Consider the following 18,664-nt stretch of genomic DNA (forward strand, 5'->3'; position numbering starts at 1 on the left):
AAGGCTAGAAATGATGAGGACAACAAGGATTTTTATTACAAATTTTTGGGGATTTTTTGAGGATTTTTTGAAGGTTTTTTGAAGAGAGAGAATGTGGACCCCACCTGGGTGCCACATGGCAAGGTGACTCTGCCACCCTGGCAGACCCTGACCAGCAAGGATGACAATGATGCCACCTGGGCAGCTTGCTATGCACAAGTGTATGGCACCATGGCACCACCTCTGGGCAGCAGCCATGGCACCATGGCACCACTCTTGGGCAGCAACCAAGGCACTAAGGCACTAAGGCACCAAGGCACCAAGGACCCAAGGCACCAAGGCACCAGGCCCATAGGCATGAGCATAGCATCGGCCGCAGCACCTAGAAGCCAAGCATGCGTGCACGAGGGGCCTCACCATTGATAGCAGACACAAAGTTCTCTTGGGCATTTTGTCAAATAGAAGGTGGGCTTCTCCATACTTGGAAAAACTTCCGAGTTTTTCGAAACCATGCTCTTCGGAATGCTACTCTACAAAATTTTAGTGACTTTTTTAGAGCATCACATGGGAATTCCAACCGTACGGATGTGAAGCCCACATGGAAAGGAGTGAGAGATAAAAATTTTATCTTTTTTCTAACACGTGTACAGATCACAAATGAGTAGTTATTTTTCCCAAAATGCTACAAGGTGAATGGCTGAGATTAGTTCTTAAATTGGTTTTTAAATCTTATGTTCTGATTGGCTGATTTAAGTATCATATGGTATATGAGCGTTGCATGTTATCATTTGAAGATCTTACGGCTCTGATTGATTAATCTGAGGTTTGATCGACGGCTATGATGGATGACACTAAATCAACATTTCACAATTAAGCACAAGCGAAATTGGTACACTTAAGAGATGACTTCTCATTGGTGGATCGAGAATCTAATCTGATGGTTCTGTTTTAATTTCATATCAAAGATGAGGATCCAAAGGTCGCGATCGCATGCGCCTCTAAGAATGTCTTCATACATAAGTTCAAATTACACTGATGATCTCAGTCGTAAATCTGTCCTGATCCGATGGCCCATATTAGCCCAGACTGTGATACGGTTTTTAAGGCACTTGGGGCTCGATTTTTTAGATGAGTACAGAGACTCTACCCTAGGTTTTTTTTAGATGAGTACAGAGACTCTACCCTAGGTTTTTTGACGTTTTGAACACGCTGGTGCTCTCGGATTTTCGTTTTGAAGCTTCTATGGTGAGATTTTGATATATCAGTGGAGAAGAAGACTTTTACTATTATTTAATGCATGGGAGAGCATGTAAGAGCGTGTGTGAAGGGTCCAGAGGATGCAGTGGATTTTCAGTAGAACATTTATAAGGTTGGATATCTCTCTAAAGGTATTTAACTTTATCAAAACCCTAATTTGGTATAATAGGCTATTTGAGCATGTTTTAAGTGTGGGGTTTTTGGGTGATTATTTTTTTAATTATATTTGTAAGGGGGACTTGAGTTATATAGTTCTTGAACCTGTGTCATATGGTTCTGCAGCCTATGTAATTGGGTTGGTAGTTGGGAGTGATTCCTTGTTCCCATATAATCGGAACAGAACTGGACCTGAGTAATACGCTCTTAATCAGTGTAACTTGAATAATTGATTAATGGAGAGTACAGAGCAAAGCACGAAACCTGTGATAGGTATTTGCCCCTTGGATGTAGTCCATTGTGCTGAACCAAGTAAATCCTGGTGTTTTGGTTTGCATATTATTTCTTTGAAGTGCCTTTGTTTTGTAGAGTGGGTGTGGTTCACTGGTAGACCTAGCCACTATCTTGTGGTGATAGGTAGGTGACCATACGACTATGTGTTTGTGAACTGGTAAACAATTGAGAATCGCCCAGCCAGTTACAGTGTTGGTCTGGTCAAGTTAATTAAACAAGAAAATTTTAGTATACATAGATTCACCCCCCCTCTCTGTGTTGAGTGTCATTCATCACTCTGCTAGCCTCTCTTATACTAGGGAAATCGGTTTCAAGAAAATCAACATCGCAAGACTTAGTTTCGTCATTCCTCCATCTTGATGTTCATCATACACTAGAAGCCTTTTGAGCTATCAGAATATCTTATAAAGATATTATTTTTAGCTCTAGGGCCAAGTTTCTTAAATTTATGGGAGGTACTATGAACATATCCTGCACATCCCCATGGTCGTATATGCCCCAAAGTAGCTTAGCACCTTTCTATAATTCATAGGGAGTGGAAGGAACAAACTATCATAGCACGCGATTAAGGATGTAGGTAGCAGTCAAAAGAGCATCCCCCCAAAAAGATATTGGGAGGTTGGCATGCGCCATTGATGAACATATTTATATGTGAATTTAAGCCTTTATATTCTTGTATTTTCATGCTTGAACAGAGCTACTCGAGGTGTTTTTATGTGTTTTCAGGTTTTAGGTCCATTCTTGAAAGAGAAGCCTAAATTATGCTAAGAAGCTTTTGTGGAGCTTAAATGCAAGGACTCATGTTTTAAAGAAGCCCATGTCCATAGGCCCAAGAATTAATTTCATATATGTGTTGGACCATTGGGCCATGAAGACTCAAGCAAGCAAATTCAAAATTCAATAGGGGCAGCCCATATTCCTATCCAAAATTCCAAGGGGTATTTTTGTCCAAATGCATTGTTGGTGACATCTAGCATTTTCAGTTGTGGAGTAGAACCCAAGTCAAATCAAGCTACTCAAATCTTGGAAGATTGGAAAGGTTTTCTTGGTGATTTGATTGAGATCTTATATTTTTGGAGTTGTGGATCCAATCTTCACCTCCCTCTCTATTCTTGGATAAAAATCTCAATCTCTCACTCTCTTTCTTCTTTAAAAAATATCAAATTTAGAATTTCTTGGTTGAAAAATATTGATTAAGGGAATCTCTCCCTTAGCTGGCCGAATTAGGAAAGAGAGAGGAAAGCTGGCCGAATTTTGCAAGGGGGATTGGGGGTTGTGTTTATAAATAGGGGGTCTTTTTCCCCTTGAAATTCATTCATTCTCTCTTTAGTCTTTTGTTTTAGCATTCTTTCTCTTGTTTTTTTCTTTCTAATTTCTTTGTCTAAGCTTAAAACTTTGATGTAATTTTGTCTTTTTCATTCCTAGATCTAATGTAATTTAGGATTTTTAATTCCCATGCCTTTCTTACAATGGTGTAAGTCATGTTGTTGATTCAAGTTTAAGGCTAGAAATTTTTCTTCAATGTTTCAAGTTCAAGTTCTAGTTCTACACAAGTTAAGTTCTTTAATCTTATGATTTTATTTTCATAGTTTAGTTTTAATGCTCTCTTCATCAACCCCCTCTCTTTTCATCGATTTTCCCATGGCCAACTAAACCCTCAAATTTTAGGGTAGGTTAAAGTCATGAGGGAAGGATGAGTTGATGATTTGCATGCTTGTGTATTAATGGACATGTTTATTGTTTGGGCTTACAATTGTTGACCGTCGCATTGTGCATGTCATCCTAATGGATTATATGCAATATTGCCACTGTAGCCATTATGACATCATTCATGTTCATGATTTTTAATATCTAATTGTGTATTGAATGTGTACTACTCATAGGATATGTTAGCCCTTTTCGCCGCATCTCCTATAGACCTAGACCATGATATATGCAATGATCATTGACTTACCCTAACCTTGTGGTGGATTCCATTCCCAAGAGCCCATCTCATTCTCTTACTTTTTGTGTTAATTCTATTTGCCCTAGTTTAGCCTAGTTTCTTAATTTGATAGTTAAGCTTGGTATTTTTCTTAGTTTAAGTTTAGAGATATAAATTGCTTGTTGAGTACACTTTGCCTAAATTGAAAGTAAAGATTTAAGCAACCCAACCTCCCTGAGTTCGACTCGTAGCTACAGCTGATACTGCGTGCTTACGGTTATTTTTCTTATCAAACAAGTTTTTGACATTGTTACCGGGGAGGATGACATTTGTTTAGTTTTCACTTTCAATTGATTTGAAGTGTTTTTCATTTACTTTTATTAATTCTTTTTTAAAAAAAATTCTTTGCATTGTTAATTACTTTTTTTTTTTTATTTTTTTTTTTTATGTTAGATCTTGATTCATTTTAAGCTAGTTATCTTATCTCATCTATATTTATGGATCGGGAACTTCTTTCTTTGCACCTCCGATTCATTTTGTTGGGGAAGTACAATCGATGGCCTAATCCTGATCATGATATGGTGATGAGGGATACTGGCTACCAAATCACCAAAGGGAATAATGAACAATATCTACGACGGTAATGGCATTGTTTCCTAAGGTGGTTCTAAGTATGACCGATCTACAAGCCATTGATCGACAAGAGATTTTGCATTGACCCCGATTGAAATGAATCAAGCAATTCACATCGAATTTAGAGGAAAAAGAAAGAATTGATATTGCTGTCATCTTGTTTCTTTTTTTTTTGATATTGCTGCCATCTTATTTCTTTTATTTTTGTTTGGTATTATGGACTATGTATAGTTGGTTGGACTCGTAACTCTAAAAATCATTTAGAGTGAATAGAATTACCAATCATGGCTAAGACTCTTAGGGATAGGTTTTATCCTGCCCATGCGGCATAACCTTCATGTATACGTTTGCCAGACGCCATGGGGAATAACTTTGAACTCAAATCTCAGTTCATCACCATGTTACCCCATTTCCATGGACTGACTGCCTTCTGAGGATGCCTACCTCTTCCTTAGGGAATTTGAGGAAGTGTGTGCTCTCATCAAGATGCAACAACTTACGGATGATGCTGTGAAACTAATATTCATCACCTTCTCACTCAAAGATGAAGCGAAGAAATGGTTGTATGGGTTGCCCACTAATTCTATCACCATATGGGTGGAATTCACCGTTGAATTTTTGAAGAAATTCTTCCCAATGCATAAGACGAACAAAATTAGGAATAACATCCTACAGTTTAGGCAAAAACCTAGTGAATCCTTTTCCAAGCTCATGGAAAGATTCATAGATCTTCTCCAAGAGTGTCCTCACCATGGCCTTGACCAATGGTATTTGTGCCAGATCATCTATAAGGGCATTGATTACCACACCAAGCAAATGTTGGAGTCTATGTGCCCAACAGGGTTCACATCTTTTACGGACAACAACGAAGCTTGGACCTTTTTGGTCAACCTGGCCAAAAAGACTCGTGAGTGGGAATCAACTTAGGAGAGTGAAAGAGCCATAACTACCAAAGGATTCTTTACTGACAGTTTTGTGGCGAAAGATGCCTAATTAGATGGTCTCCTTAAAAGACTATAAGTCATAATTGTCAAGGGACCAACTCCACTACATCAGATAAACTAGAGTGTCCCTATGTGCAATTACTGCTATGCTCCTACCCATGTTATAGAGGAATGTCCCAATCTTTCTGGGGTGAGCAATGACAATGAGAATGTAAGTGCCATATATCCGATCAATCCATATAGTAAAACTTACAATCCTGGATGGAAGAATCATCCAAACTTTTCCTGGACCCAAGGGAATAACCAACTTGGACCCTCCAATTTCCAAAATCAAGGTCAGTTTGTTCCCCAAAGGTCCAATCCCCTTCTAACTTTGTTAGACCACCATCCCCAATTCCAAATTTGCAACCCTCTAGGTTTCCAAAAGTAGGTGAATCAGCTAGGATCAGTTCTTTAGAGAAAAGTATGGAACTTCTCATGAGTACCTTCATGACAAGCCAACATAATGTGGAGAAGCAAATCTCCCAACTAGCTACGGCTTTACATGAACGGGAAAAAGGGAAGATGCCAAGTTAACTTGATCCGAATCCTAAGAACTTAAATTTGACTCAGCATGGACAACCTAATTCGTTGAATTCAGTTCAAGGGAATTCACAACATGGAGAGCCCTCCAATCATTGTAATGCTATCTACGCATTAAGGAGTGGCCATGAATACACACAGGATGTTGTTCCTGTATCACCTGAAAATCCCAAGGACCCTTTTATTAAGGTTAGTATTCCATCTCCTCTACCAGATTCACCTGAGGAACCTGAAACCATTACTGATGAGCAGCTTGAGCGAGTCTATGTGCCTACTGCTCCATTCCCAAAGAGATTGGTGAATAACAAGAAAACTGCTTCCATAGACAAAATCCTAAATGTCTTCAAGAATGTGCAGGTCAACATTCCTTTGTTGGATGCAATCTCTCAGGTTCCTGCTTATGCTAAAGTCGTCAAAGACTTATGCATTCAAAAGCGAACAACCAATGTGCCCAAGAAAGTCTTCTTGGCTGCAAATGTTAGCTCCATTCTGTCTCACTAGATGGTAGCTAAATATAAGGACCCGAGGAGCCTAACCATATCTTGTGTAATTGGTAACACAAAGATTGACCATGCTCTTTTTTATCTTGGAACAAATGTTAATCTCTTGCCCTTCTCTGTCTACTAGTAGTTAGGCTTAGGCGAGCTAAAACCAACTAATGTCAAGCTTCAGCTAACGGACAGATCTATCAAGACTCCAACTAGCATGGTTGAGGATGTCTTACTTAAAGTTGGGGAATTTCTATTCCCTATAGATTTCATCGTTTTAGACACCCAACTAGTTGCCAACATTCGGGACTAGCTAGATCCTAATCATTCTTAGTAGACCGTTCCTTGCCACTAGCAATGCCATTATCAATTGCAGAAACAGTATCATGAAACTTTCCTTTGGAAGCACCTCTATGGACTTTACTGTCTTTAGGTTGGGTAAGCAACCAAACCTACATGAAGAAGAAGTACATATGCTCCAAGAAATCCCAGAATGCATTCAGACAGACTTTGAGATTGATTATGATTCTTGATTTCAAGAGTGTTTGGACCAACTGGGCGATTTTGGTGAGGGAATTATATCTGAGGTATGGAGTCTCCAACCACCTGTGGAGCCCATTGGGCCTTTATCTACCTCAATTCCCAAACCTCCTATTATTGGGCCCCCTAAGCTTGAGTTAAAGGAACTGTCTGCCAACCTGAAATATGATTTTCCAGGTGAGGATCGAACTCTTTCAGTCATAATTGCATCTGATTTAACCTCGAATCAAGAGGACGAGTTGATTAGTTTACTAAAAGAGAACAAGGAAGCAATCGGTTAGACAATGGCTGACATCAAGAGGATTAGCCCTTCAATTGTGCAACATCATATAAATCTCATTGATGGTCACAAACCTTCTAGGGATCCCCAAAGAAGAGCTAATCCTGTGATAAAAGAAGCCATCCAAAGAGAAATCCTAAAGTGCATGGATAATGAAACCATTATTCCCTCGCTGATAGCCAATGGGTAAACCTGAAACCGTTTATCCCCTCGCTGATAGCCAATGGGTAAGTCCAGTCCAGGTTGTGCCAAAGAAATCTGGTATAACTGTAGTTTAATCTGCTAACAACAAATTGATTCCAACTCATATTCAAACGGGATGGAGAGTTTGTATTGACTACCGTAAGCTAAATGTGGCCACTTGGAAGGACCACTTCCCCTGCCTTTTATTGATCAGATGTTAGAGCGTCTAGCCGGCCATGAGTATTATTGCTTTTTAGATAGATACTCTGGTTACAACCAAATCCCCATTGCCCCTGAGGATCAACATAAAACTACATTCACGTGCCCGTTTGGAACATTTGCTTATCGGCGCATGCCCTTTGGGCTATGCAATGCTCCTGCCACTTTCCAATGATGCATGATGAGCATCTTTTAGATATGGTGGAAAAATTTCTTGAAGTCTTTATAGAAGATTTTCCCATTCAAGGATCCACCTACTTTGAGTGTCTTCATCATCTCTGACTCATTTTGGAGAGATGTAGACAAAAGAACTTGGTCCTTAATTGGGAGAAATGCCATTTTATGGTGAAAGAGGGTATTGTTCTTGGACATGTGATTTCCAAGGACGGGATTAGAGTTGACAAAGCTAAGGTAAATCTGATTGTAGATCTTCCACCCCCCAGATTTGTCTAGGACATTCGTTTCTTTCTGGGGCATACGGGCTTTTATCGGCGTTTCATCAAATATTTTAGCAAGGTTGCTAAACCTCTGACAACTTTACTGGCTAAGGATCAACCCTTTGAGTTTTCCAAAGACAACCTCGAGAGTTTCGAGCGTTTGAAAAAGGAGTTGACTACTGTACCCATTATCCAACCACCTGTGTGGACTGAGCCCTTTGAGTTGATGTGTGATGCATCCGATTTTGCTATAGGGGCTCTCTTAGGGCAAAGGATTAACAAGCTGCCCTCTATCATTTATTATATCAGTAGGACTCTTAACGATGCACAGCTTAACTACACCACTACCGAGAGGGAATTTTTTGCTGTTGTATTTGCTGTAGAGAAATTTTGGTCCTACTTGATTGGTTTTCGTGTCATCATTTACACGGACCATATTGCTATTAGATATCTCATGCAGAAGAAGGATGCTATGGCTCTTCTCATTCTGTGGGTCTTGTTGATTCAAGAGTTTGATCTCGAGATACGGGATAAGAAAGGCACTGAAAATCTAGTTACAGACCATTTATCCAAGCTGTCCAATTCTTTGACTGTTGATTCTCTAGTCAACGAGAGCTTCTCTGATGAACAACTTTTGTCGGTCTCTAGTGAACCTTGGTTCGCTGATATTGTCAATTATTTAGCTACGGGTGTGACACCTGATCATTGGTCCACCCAAGATAAGTATAGGTTCCATTCCCAAGTCAAGCATTTTTTCTAGGAAGACCCTTGCTTATTTAAGACATGTTCGGATAAGATTATCCGGTGTTGTGTTCCTGATCATGAACACCTTTCTATCTTATCTTTTTGCCATGATCAGGCATGTGGAGGCCACTTTGATCCAAAAAAATAACCACCGCCAAAGTTCTTCAATACGGTTTTTATTGGCTGACTCTTTTTCAGGATGCCTTTGCTTATTGTAAGGCTTGTACAACATGTTAGTCTTTAGGTCATGTGACCAAGAGGAACATAATGCCCCTCAACCCAATTTCGGTAGTTGAAATTTTTTATGTATGGGGCATCGACTTCATGGGACCATTCCCTAATTCTTTTGGGAATTTGTATATCCTATTGGCCGTAGATTACGTTTCCAAGTGGATAGAGGCCATATCATGTAAATCCAATAACCATAAAGTGGTGGTCAAGTTTCTTAAAGTACACATCTTTTCCCGCTTTGGTACACTGCGTGCTTTGATTAGTGATAGGGGTAAACATTTTTACAATAAACCCTTCGCGGCCCTCATGAAGAAATATGGGATCACCCATAAGTTGGCAACCCCTTATCACCCCCAAACTATTGGCAAAGTGGAAGTGTCTAATAGGCAGATTATGCAGATCTTAGAGAAAATTGTCAACCCTAACTATTTGCAAGAAATAATAATCGCAAGCGCACGGATCAATCATAGCTACGGGTAGAACTCAAGGAGATGTACGCCACTCTATTTTACTCACTTTAAAGCAATGCAAAGTGAACCAAATTAAAGTGTTAAATTAAACTAATTAAACTAACAAAAATTAACGCATCCTAACTCACAAGCATCTAGCAAATTGAATTGGCATCCTAACATATAAGCATCTAACCTATCAATACTAACGCGGATTGGAAGGAATAAATTGCAGCCACAAACCACAACCACATAAAAAAAAAAAACACAAAGAAAAAGTAAAGATAAGAGATTAGAGAAGTAAACCCAAAGGTGTTTGAATTTGACTGAAATTGCTTGCTTCTCACACTTGAAATGGCGCTACCAAATCTGAAATTAAAATAAAATTAATTAAATTAAGATCCTAACATGATGATAATAGTGAAAAACAAAAAATAAGAATCCTAAAAGCATGATTGAACTAGAGAGATAGAGAATGAGAATAAACTAAAAATAATGGAGAATTAAAATTCCTAATAGAGTGGAGGGATTAATGGAGATGAGAATACTAATAAAATAAAACTAATAGAAGAAGAAAGAGGCAGAGATTAAGAAGGAGAAATTAGAAACTAGAAGAATTAAGAGGTTAAGAAGAGGAAGAACACAAAAATAAAAATAAGAAATTGATACTCCCTTCTACCCAAGCTGAATTGCATGAACTAATTAATCCTTGCATGAATGTAGTTGAAGAAGCTTGAACACTTGAATAATCCTACCATGGCTTCCTCTTCCAAGTCTTCTAAATCTTCTCACTAGAATTTAGAAGCCTAGACTAGAAAGCTTAAAAGTAAACTAGAATTATTACAACCATATTGAAGACATAAAATTAAAGCATGAATCAAAAGCATTACAACCATGGAATTGAAAGCATGAAATCAAACTAGAACTTAGAAAGCCAAAAACTAGAAGAAGAAAAGAAGAAATTTCATTAATAAATTGCACACGTTACAAGCCCCAACCCTAGGGGTATATATAGGAGAAGGAGGAGAAGAGGGGGGGCTTCCACGTTTTGGGAGGAGTCCCTCCTTCTAAAACCGTGGAAGGTGGAGAAGAGGAGAGAGAGAACCGTGAGTAAGATGGACTTGTGATGAAATTGTAAATAGGAGGAGTGGTGGAGAGCCGTGGAAAGGTTTCAAATAAAATAATAATAATGAAAGGGAAAGTGTATGGGAGAGAGTGTGGAAAGGGAGATAAAATAGGAGAGAGAGAGAGAGAGAAGAAGAAATTAGGAAAGAGGGAGAGAGAACCGTGACTGGGAGAGAGTTAAAGAGAAGGAATGTGAGTGGTGATTGAGATGGAATTGTGAGAGAGAAAAAATAGGAGAGAGGTGGAATGGTGAGAGATGGATTGGTGAGAGAGAGTCCGTGAGAGAGATGGGTGTGAAAGAAAGAAAGAGCGAATAGGATGAGAGATGGAAAGAAAGAGATGGAATGTAAGTGGTGGAAAGGTGAGAGAGAGAGAGGCCGTAAGTGGGAGAGAGTTTAGGAAGTTTAGGAAAGGGGGAAAAAGAATTGTGAGTGAGATGGATTATCTCCTCTTTTTTTTTTTTTTAATTTCTTTTTCCTCCTATCTCTTCTACTATTTCTCCTTTCTTTCTTGCGCAAATCCCATCTTGGCCGATCCTTGCTTGCAGCCCACTTTCTAGTCAAACTTCTAATTTGAATATGAAATTCCTCCTTTGTCCTTGGTTGCTTCAGTGAGAATTATTCCCATCCTACCCTTGGTCACATGTGATTAGGTGTAGGTCCCATGTGGCTTTTCTCTTTCCTCCAATAGTGAAAAATGCAAAAGAGGGTAAATGCTTGAGAGGATCTCAACCCTTGATCATAATTGTCTTCCTTGATGCCAAATATAACTCTCCAAAAATTCAGGCTGGCCCGGGCTTGCGTTTCGGCTCATTTTTGACACCCATTATTCTTTTACAGCCCGAAAACAATAATTGCTTGCATGGAGGCCTAAAAGGATGCGAAATTGAATTCCGTCCCGTCCATCTTGCTCAAATTTAGCTCTGAACACAGCCATACAAAAACATTGGGCAGCTTTACGTGTAAATTTGGAGATGTAGCCCTCGATAGTCCAGAATAGCAATAAATAGCCCAAAAACCTGAAAAGCACAAGAAAGCATCGAGTAACTCTGTCCAGTGTGGTAAAATGTATGCTTTATGCCCTAAGATTTCACACATAAATGTGCTCATCACTAACCGCAAGGATTGGTCTAACCGATTGGTAGATGTCTTGTGGGCCCATCAGACCGCTTATAAGACTGATCTTGGTCAATCTCCCTACAGTCTAGTGTATGGGGAAGCATGTTATCTACTGGTTGAATTGGAACACCAAACATTTTGGGCCATCCGAAAAATGAATTTTGATCTGTCTGATGCCAGTATACAGTGTAGACTCCAACTATCTGAGTTAGAGAAACTTAGAAATGATGCCTATGACAATGCTCGGATTTACAAGGCGAAGACCAAAGCCTACCATGAAAAACATATTCTCCAAAAATCATTTCAAGTAGGCGATAAAGTCTTGCTTTACAATTCCCAATTACATCTTTTCCCTAGTAAGTGAGATCCCGTTGTGATGGTCCTTATATTGTACATAACATTTTTTTCCCATGGTGCAGTAGAAACTTTGAATCCAGGGAATGGTGACATTTTTAAGGTCAACGGTCAACGCGTAAAGCCATTCATTGAGTTGCCTATTACAACTATGGAAGAGGTCATGGATCTCCATGAGCCTCTTCACTCTGATGATTGATCGCCTCTGGTATTTTCCCTCTCCTTTGTCTTTGTTTTTACTTTCTTTCATGCATTGAGGACACTGCATAGTTTTAGAATGGGGGGAGATAGGTTCTTGAACTGAATTGTGTTGTGATCCTGACTTAGGCGTAGGTGAGTTTATAGCCATCTTAAAATTTTTTGGAATATTTTTATTTTATTTTTCTTTTTGTTTTCTTTTTATTTTTTATTGAGAGAGAGATGACTTTGGTAACCTATGCTTTGAAGCAATAAAGCCTTGGTTTCAAGAAGTGGAATTGACATATATCCCAAGGTAGGGCCAAATCAGAAGCATAACACAGTTTTTCCTGTAAAGGTCGATCTTATGAGTTTTTCATGTCAACTTGAGTTTTAGTTAGGAGCTGAGACAGAAATTTGAGATTAAAGTGTTATTATTCCTGAAAGAAATTCTTGAAAAAAAAAAAAATAGAAGAAAAGAAAAAAAAATCTGGTTTATTGGTTGTATTAGACTGGGTGCTCCGCCTCATGAAGCGAGGTTCCTAGTATCGAAACACCTTTCAACCATGGATTAGAAAGAAGAAAGTGATTGAAGTTTGAACTCATACTGCATCAATGTCTGAGTCACAGATATATGCAACAAGAGAATTCTGACATTGCTTAGTAACTTGGGTGTCTGGTGCAAGCCCTGCATGTCATTCAAGCCAACTGCAGTAGAGGGATAACTGAGTTCACTTCTAAAGAAAGAAAGAAGAACATTTGAATTTGTGCCTTTATCTCAGTTCTCTGTTTAAGCTCCGAGCTGATTCTTTTGTATCCTTGAGGGCATACTTTGATTTGATCCCTAGAGTTGATAGTGTGAAAAATATGAGGAGATCACTTAATGTAGATGTGTGTTAGCTCCCTGGATTGGAGCGGATAATAAAGTTCAAGTATGGGGGTCCCTTAGGAATCTCAATCTCATGAGTTTTTATTATTGCTTTTCTTTTTCCAATTTTGAGTGGAGATGGACTCTTCCTTTGCCCTTGTCAGGATTACAACTATTTCATGGTTTTGAATTTTGTGTGTTTATTCATTGCAAACACTCACGAGACACAACTCGTCCACTAGGGTGACCTAGGGGTTTAAAGACTTGTTGCACATGCTAAGTGCAACCGTGATTCCTACGAAAGTGAGTTAGGGTTTTCTTATCATTTCTCTTTATTTTCATTAGGTTAGTTTTCATTTTGTTTGCTCGAAGACTAGCATAGTTTAAGTATGGGGGTATTTGATGAACATATTTATATGTGAATTTAAGCCTTTATATTCTTGTATTTTCATGCTTGAACAGAGCTACTTGAGGTGTTTTTATGTGTTTTTAGGTTTTAGGTCCATTCTTGAAAGAGAAGCCCAATTTATGCTAAAAAGTCTTTGTGGAGCTGAAATGCACGAAATCAAGTTTTAAAGAAGCCCATGTCCATAGGTCCAAGAATTAATTTCATATATGGGCTGGACCATTAGGTCATGAAGACCCCAGCAAGCAAATTCGAAATTCAATAGGGGCAACCCATATTCCCATTAAAAATTTCAAGGGGTATTTTTGTCCAAGTGCATTGTTGGTGACATCTAGTATTTTCAGTTGTGGAGTAGAGCCCAAGTCAAAGCAAGCTGTTCAAATATTGGAAGATTGGAAAGATTTTCATGGTGATTTGATTGAGATCTTATATTTTTGGAGTTGTGGATCCAATCTCCACCTCCCTCTCTATTCCTGGATAAAAATCTCAATCTCTCTCTCTCTCTCTCTCTCTCTCTTTCTTCTTTAAAAAAATCAAATTTAGAATTTCTTGGCTGGAAAATATTGACCAAGGGAATCTCTCCCTTGGCTGGCCGAATTAGGAAAGAGAGAGGAAGGCTGGCCGAATTTTGCAAGGGGGATTGGGGGTTGTGTTTATAAATAGGGGGTCTTTTTCCCCTTGAAATTCATTCATTCTCTCTTTAGTCGTTTGTTTTAGCATTTTTTCTCTTGTTTTTACCTTTCTAGTTTCTTTGTCTAAGCTTAGAACTTTGATGTAATTTTATCTTTTTCATTCCTAGGTCTAATGTAATTTAGGATTTTTAATCCCCATCCCCTTCTTACATTGGTGTAATTCAAGTTGTTGATTCAAGTTTAAGGTTGGAAATTTTTCTTCAATGGTTTAAGTTCAAGTTCTACACAAGCTAAGTTCCTTAATCTTTTGATTTTATTTTTATAGTTTAGGTTTATTGTTCTCTTCATTAATCCCCTCTCCTTCCATCGATTTTCCCATGGCCAACTAAACCCTAAACTCTTGGGGTAGGATGAAGCCATGAGGGAAGGATGAGTTGATGATTTGCATGCTTGTGTATTAATGGACATGTTCATTGTTTGGGCTTACAATTGTTGACCGTCGCATTGTGCTTGTCATCCTAATGGACTATATGCAATATTGCTGTAATAGCCATTGTGACACCATTCATGTTCATAAATTTTAAGATCTAACTGTGTATTGAATGTGTACTACTCATAGGATATGTTAGCCATTTTCGTCGCATCTCCTATAGACCTAGACCATGATATATGCAATGCTTTGATGTGTTGATTATTGACTTACCCTAACCTTGTGGTGGATTCCATTCCCAAGAAGTCATCTCAATTTGAATCTACCCATCTCATTCTCATTACTTTTGTGTTAATTCTGTTTGCCCTAGTTTAGCCTAGCTTCTTAATTTGATAGCTGATCTTAGTATTTTTCTTAGTTTAAGTTTAGAGATATAAATTGCTTGTTAAGTACACTTTACCTAAATTTAGAGTAAAGATTTGAGCAACCCGACCTCCCTAAGTTCGACCCGTAGATACAGCTGATACTGTTTCACTTACGATTATTTTTCTTATCAAACAAGTTTTTAATTCAAACAGCCATCATCGATCAAACCATATCTAAAAGTGTTTTATTCCTTTGCACTGCTACACCATTTTACTACGGAGTATAAGGAATAGTTAATTGTCTGGTGATTCCTTTTTCCTCACAAGTTCTTTAAACTGATCTGACAGATATTCGCGTTCTCGGTCAATGCGTAGAGTTTTTAAACTCTTGCCTTGTTGATTCTCAACCTCTGCTACAAAGCGTTTGAAGCAATTTAATGCTTCGTAGCGGTGAACGATTAAGAAGACATAATCATATCGTAAATAATCATCTATAAAAGTAAGGAAATAAGAAGCACCATGACGTGCCTTCGCATTCATTGGTCCATAGATGTCCGAATGGACAAGCTCTAGGGTCTAGGTTGCTCGGATTGCCTTTCCAAAAGGCTTTTGGTGGGCCTTACTAGCTAAACAGGGCTCACATTTCGGTAGGTTGACTTTAGCGAGTGGGCCAAGAAGGCCTTCTCTAGCTAACCTCGCCATCCTATCTCGACGTATATGTCCTAGTTTAGCATGTCATGCAATCGATTCTGAATTATTATCAATATTAATCACAAAAGATGAAGAAGAAATCACAAGAGTTATTAAATCTAGTTGAATAAAATCATTCTGAAACCTACATTGTCCAAATATACTACCATCCAAATGTATCTCAACTAAATTAACATAAAAAACAAATGAATATCCCAAAGTTAAAAGTGTAGTAACTGAAAGTAGATTATGTTGGATTTCGGTGCATATAGCACATCATGAAGAAGTAAGATGCGCCCAGTGTGCAAGGTGAGCTGATACGTACCAACCCCTCGAACTGCTTCACTTGTGCCATTTTCCATGTAGATGTTCTGGGCACCATCCGAAATCTTTCTATAATCTACGAACCCCCCTTGATCACGCATTATGTGTCTTGTTGCTCCTGTATCCACAATCTAGTGAAATTAAGTTTGGACAACCAAAACATGCATACACACAAAAGTACAAGGAGAGAGGGATAGAAATGGTATCTTCTTCGATTCAGTGCAACCACGAGCAAAGTGCCATCTTCTGGTAGTTATAGTACTTGACTCTGGTAAGATCTCTTTTTCCACCTCACTTACTACGTTTGCGCTTGGTAGATTTGCCTCCACTTGGTGCAGCATTCTAAGCTTGTCCCTGATTCTCGGTGTTCCTTTGTTTCTTGCGCTTAGACCCAATAGTCTTGTGCTGCCTCCCCTGGGCACCAAAGGCTTGTGCTTGGGTTGCCTTTAGGCACTCCGCCTCTAGTTCCACATGAGCAGCAATGTCATTGAAAGCCTTGACACTATTGTTGTGTGTGGGAACTATTTTCATTTGGGCCCAGGAATCAAGTAACGTCCTAATGACGACTTGAACTTGCTACTCATCGATAAGGTGCACCCTAGCATCATCTAACTTTGTTATCATATCTTTCATAACCCTAAGGTGTTCAATCATGTTGTGCTTAGGGTCCTTATGGTACATCTCAAACTTCAAGATCATGGCCCGCAGTCTTGTAGTCGATGTACCCCCACAGTCTAACTTAACCAGGTCCCGCATGGACCTAGCAGTTTCGTACTTCTCATATTGACCGATGAGATCATCGTTTATCGAGCTTAACATGATAAAGCGAGCACTATGGTCCTTTTTAAACCAAGCCTCATAGGCTTCTTTGTCTTGATAGTGACGGATGGTAGTACCCTCATTGGGTTTGGTCATCTTAGAGGTTAGGTGTTTAAGGCATTCTTGTCCATTCAGTAAGTTTCAAACCCTGCTCCTGATTGGCTGGAATTTTGATTGAAGGACAGGAACCCCTGACCAGGCAACCAAGAACACTGTAGAGTATCACTCCAGTGATTTGGATTGATGAAGAAACCCTGTGTGGATCATCCTATATACCTGTCAGTAGGTGAATCACTGACCCTTGCTGTCACACCCCAAACCACCCCCTGGGAGGATTAGGTAGGTGACCCAAATTGCATAATAGCAATCTGCCATATCCCACGGATCTAGAAGCAGTTATTACATTCACAGATCCACATTCATCACTTTACCATAAGCAAGATTAGAGTACTACAGACAAACTATAATTATGATAACAAAGAGAAGCGTAGCGATACAGGAAATGATGATAATATATACATACATATGTTTGTCCAGATACATTTCCCAAACTACCCACAAACTGAAAAGTAAGCTGACAAGAACAAAAGTCAAAGAAAATACATACATATATATACAGGGTGAGCTGGCTCAACCCCCAAAAAAAGGAAAGCAAGAAAATCTATAGCTAAACCACAGGCAAGACGGAGATAAACTCCTAACAAAAACAAAAAGGAGTCCCCGGGACAAAAAGCATCAAGTGCACTCCTCAACGGTCTTCATCAATGACCATCGAGAATGCACGCATCATTAGCACGACCTCTATCGCGATCCACACCAATATCATCACAATAACCAGGGCTCTCCTCCTCGTAATGAGCCTCCATACCACAACGGCATCGATCTGCAAAATCATCTAAAGAAAAATAATGTATAACCACATTCCACATGATCCTACATGATATGCAAGTCCAGATTTATTATTAGCCACCTAGCAATACAACTAAGTCAGGTCAGTGCTACTACAATCCCAAATACATGTATCCCTTGTGCGGGCATGGTTACCCCTTCCCGCGATACACCCATTGAGTTGTCGGAGAGGACCAGTCAGCTCCCGCATTCGTTCACTAAGGTCAGCCCGACCAGCCCTCTGTGATTAACCTGTAGGGCAATCCATCACTTTTCTCTTTTCTTTTCTTTTCTGGCTTATAGCCCATAATCACCATTCTTGTGCAAACACATTTCTTTCTTTTCATTTCATTTCTTTTCTCATATACACATATGGTCACCCTCACAAGCATCTAACACCTTAACCCCTGTTGGCAAGGGTGCATAGCACGGGTGATGAAACTCTAACCCCATGTCTATATGGCATCGTATGAGTCAAGTGGTGTCAACCGCATCCCATACTACGGGCTACCACAGGCCTCATTTCCAAGTCGACTACGGCATCTAGTCTAACAATCACAATCATCAGATAAAATTCATAGTGTTGATCAATAGACAATCATTGTGCAGTAATTTGAGTAATTGAACAGAATTAAATAACATAGCATTTAAAATTTAAGAACTTTATTTGTTGGCATACAGTTACACATGCTTATATGAAAATACTTCACTCACCTGGGTCTGGTTCTAGGAACTCGGTTGCAATTTCAGTTCCAACAGCAGTCTGGTTGTAGGCCTCGAGCGCAGGATCAAATCCTAGATATAAATAAGAAATTGTTATTTTAATATTCTAATCTAACTCTGGTGATCCTAGGGTTAACCTGAGCTTACTGGGCTGGCCCGGTGTTTAGTTGGTTTTCACTTGGAATTCTCTGGGCCTTGCACTGGGCCATAGGCCTATGTCCTGGTGCATCATCTTGAGATCGTGGTCTAGGGGTAAAATGGTCATTCTCAGTAATTATACCTAACCCTAGGTCATATTAGGCTTACTGTGCTGCCCTCAACCTTACAGTGCTGCAGAACCAAGCACAGGCAAGGTTTCCATCACCTGCGGGGCCCACTTGGGTTCCTAAGCCAAACCTTCATAAG

This window comes from Telopea speciosissima, chromosome 2 (genome assembly GCF_018873765.1).
Source record: "Telopea speciosissima isolate NSW1024214 ecotype Mountain lineage chromosome 2, Tspe_v1, whole genome shotgun sequence".
NCBI lineage: Eukaryota > Viridiplantae > Streptophyta > Magnoliopsida > Proteales > Proteaceae > Telopea > Telopea speciosissima.